Here is a 4,161-nt window from a genome sequence, read left to right on the forward strand (position 1 = left end):
ATGCTCACCGGCTCCTGCCTGCTGTACAGCCGGCCGGTGTGGCCGTGACACAGCAGCTGTGCCAGGAAGGCGGCGGTGCCCAGTGACGGGTGTCTGCCCCGGGCCGCACGGCGCCATTTTCCTAACGGCCGCCCTCCCGCCGCTTCCCCGCTCGAGCGACTTCTCCTCCCAACCGCCTTCGCCCCCGCGTGACGTCTGCACGGGGGGATGGGCGGGGCCGGGGGAGCCTCACCGTCACCAAGCAACAGCCACCTCGCGCTACAACTGCTCATTCACAAAAACAAACTCTCCTGTCTCGCTCTGCAGCTGCAGGGGGGACACTGCCACGTTTCCAGGAGCCCTGTCTACATTGGGAAAGCTCACGGCTCAATTTAAACAGATATTCCGACATCTAACGGAACGGCGTCATATCTAAAGGGGGAAATCTGCATTTTAAAAGGCATGGACATTTTAACGGGCTATTTCTGCAAATAAAGAGATTTAAATGGACAAGATTATATTTCAAACGGATGCGTGCACATTAAAAGGAATATCTTAATATGTAAAGTGACGCAGTCATATCTAAATGAATCTACATTTCGAGGAGACGTTGCCCTATTTATAAGCAGAAATATCCCTTTAAGAGACAATAGGTGTGAATTCTGTCTGAGTCCCAATGTTGTCAGACTGACATTTTTCTTAGAAAAGTTCTGCATTTAAATTACATTCTCGAGAAGGTAATTTATAGATAAGGGTGTAGGTTAGGGTGGATTGGTTGTACTATATTGCCCATAGTGTCCAGGGATGTGCCAGTTAGGGTGGACTGGCCATGGGAAATATGGAGTAACGGGATGGGTATGGGTGGGATGCTTTTCGGAGGGCCAGTGTGGAATAGATGGGCTGAATGGCCTGCTTCCACATTGTCGGGATTCTATGACTCCTTCCACAATGGAGCATTTTATCTGCATCTATCCTGTCAAGCCCCTTTCAGAATTCTATTGGTTTCAATAAGATCACTTCTTTGGTTCAGAGACATATAGCACAAAAACAGACCCTTCATCCAACTCATCCATGCCGACCAGGATTCCCAAACTAAACTAGTCCCACTTGCCTGCAATTGACCCATATCCCTCTTAAACCTTTGACAAAGGGTCAGTTAGACTCAAAACGTCAGTTCTTTTCTCTCCTTACAGATGCTGCCAGACCTGCTGAGATTTTCCAGCATTTTCTCTTTTGATTTCAGATTCCAGCATCTGCAGTAATTTGCTTTCATCCCTCTTCAACCTTTCTATTCATGTACCCATCCAAATATCATTTAAACGTTGTAACTGCCCCTACATCTACCACTTCCTCAGCAAGTTCATTCCACATGCAAACCACCCTCTGTCAAAACATTGCCCCTCAGGTTCCTTTTAAATCTCTCTCCTCTCATCTTGAAAAAAATGCCCCTAGTTTTGAGCTCCCTCTTTGCTGTTCACCTTACCTCCACTCCTCATGATTTTATAAATCTCAATAAGGTCACCCCTCATCCTCCTGTGCTCCAATGAAAAAAGTCCCAGCCTCTCCTTATAGCTCAAACCCTCCAGTCCTGGGAACATCCTGGTAGATCTTTACCGAACCCTCTTAATAGAATTCTTCCTGTTACAGAGCCACCAGAAATGCTCTCCGTACCTGGAAAGTGTCCTCACCAACATCCTGCACAACCTCAACATGATGTCCCATCTCCTATCCTCAATGGTGAAACAGTGAAGGGAATGGTGCTAAATGACTTCTTAACCGCCATGTCTACCAGTGATGCAACTTTCAAAGAACTATGTAGCTGAACTTCTCACTGTTTTGCAATACAACCCAAGGTCCTACCATTAATTGTACAAGTCTTGCACTTCCTTGTTTTAGCAAAATGCAATCCCTCGCTTTTATTCACACCTCTCTCATACATATACACACATACAACCCCCCAACACTCTCACAGGCTTATGTTCCATCACACTCACAATTTACCAAGCATGCAAACACTCTTACACACACTCTCACGCACAAACTCTCATGCACACAATCACACTCTCTCATGCACGCACACACACACATATAACTCTATGGGGTGAATTTGTATTGGCAGAATTACATTTGCAGATACTTTCAATTTTGCTCAAAATGTGCACAGTCTGCAGGCAGCCAATTCATGTAATATTTTATAAAGTTCCTACTTTGGAAATAGAACCAGTCTAATTCAAGATTGGGATACTGACAGACTCAAACCCCACACCGTTCACGCATTTTCTGAGCTGTCACTTTTTTTTTTAATGAAATCTTAAGTCATCTTCAGAACGTGACAGAAAGGATGTTCTGGGATTTACATATTAATGAACTGAAACCTGCAACCCATTCTAAAAGGTGAATGACTTAACAGCAATCTAGGTTTGTTCAATATATCCTATCAGTTGCATGACACTGAACTTTGGCTACAAAATCTGTGCCTTTTGATCCTGCTTCACAGCTACCCGATGAAGGAACACTGCTCCAAAAGTTAGTGCTTCCACATAAACCTGTTGGATTATAACCTGGTGTTGTGTGATTTTTAACTTTGTCCTTCCCAGTCGAACACTGGCTCCTCCATATCATTTCTAGTGAACGCAGCCCACACCTTGGTGCTGCCAGTAAATTGTACAATGACGATGAAACGATGCACTCTGCACTCCTGAAAAATTTACAATTTCTAATGATACCAGCTACTCATTCACTGCTCCACCTGATACACGACATTGGAAAGAAATGAGCAGCTTTAAAACAAAACCTCTTGGAGCTCAAAGCTTTCATTGAGAGTCTGAGCCTGGCCGTAAGTTCAGGTAACCTTTATTGTGACCCAACTTTGTTACAGCTTCAGATCTCCCCAGCAAAAAAGGTGTAGAAAAAGTAGCTACTTTTTAAACAGCTCGAGGTCAAAACGCGCACACTCCCCTCCGCTCCCCCCCCCACGCCACCTCACTTCTTTTACTATTGGTCCAGTCAATAATGGCACTCGGCCATTGTTCCTTCACTACCCTTGCGATGGCATATGAACTCGCTGGTGGCTCTGTCGGTGGGAGGTGCGGGTGATGCCCTTCCTGCACAGAGTGGGTGATTGGCCTCTCCCCATTGTGAATCTGCTGGTGCTTTTGCAGGGTGGAAGAATTGCTGAACGCGTTCCCACACTTGGGGCACGAGAACGGCCTCTCCCCAGTGTGGACCCACTGGTGCTTCAACAGGGCAGAGGAATTGCTGAAGGCCTTCCAGCACTCGGGGCAGGAGAATGGACTCTCCCCAATGTGGACCTGCCAATGCCTCAGCAGGTTGGAAGAATTGCTGAAGGCCTTCCCGCATTCGTGGCAACTGAAAGGCCTCTCCCTGTGTGCAACCGCTGGTGCTTCAGCAGGGCGGAGGAATCGCTGAAGGCCTTCCAGCACTCGGTGCAGGAGAACGGCCCCTCCCTCGTGTGGACCCATCAGTGGGTCAGCAGGTTGGAGGAATTGTTGACGGCCTTCCAGCACTCAGGCAGCTGAAGGGCCTCTTCCCAGTGTGGACCCGCCGGTGCTTCAGCAGGGAAGAGGAATTGCTGAAGGCCTTCCTGCACTTGGGGGAGATGCCTTTCTGCTGCCTCAACTGCGGGAAAGTCTTCAGCAATTCCTCTACCCTGCTGAAGCACTGGCGGGTCCACGAGGGAGAGGCCTTTCAGCTGTCCTGTCAGGGCCCGCCAGTGCTTCAGCAGGGTGGAGGAATCGCTGAAGACTTTCCCACTGACAGGGCAGGAGAACGGCTTCTCCCCAGTGTGGCTGCGCCAATGAGACTCCAGGACAGATGGGACATGAAAGCCTTTTCCACGGTTGCCACACTTCCATGGTTTCTCCAAAGGGCAGGATTCCTCTGGCTTCTCCATGGCCGAAGCTTGCGCTGCACACAAATGCGTGTACAGTCCCTCTCTGTCGTGAATTCCTCTTTCCAGACCGTATCGCTGTTTCATGATCCACATTCAGTGCGCTGCACCAACAGGATTTCTCATCCAGTCCCACTGACGCTGAAAATGTACCGAAACAGGAACCAAAAAGCTTTGCTCCTTCTCACAGAATTATAGTTGAAAATTGTTGCGGTCCCGATGGATTGAGTGACTGTCAGACATTGACGTCAAAGTGAGGACTGCAAACGCTG

This window comes from Chiloscyllium plagiosum, unplaced genomic scaffold (assembly GCF_037043375.1).
Source record: "Chiloscyllium plagiosum isolate Xiang-an unplaced genomic scaffold, Cpla_swu_hap1 HiC_scaffold_27, whole genome shotgun sequence".
Taxonomy (NCBI): domain Eukaryota; kingdom Metazoa; phylum Chordata; class Chondrichthyes; order Orectolobiformes; family Hemiscylliidae; genus Chiloscyllium; species Chiloscyllium plagiosum.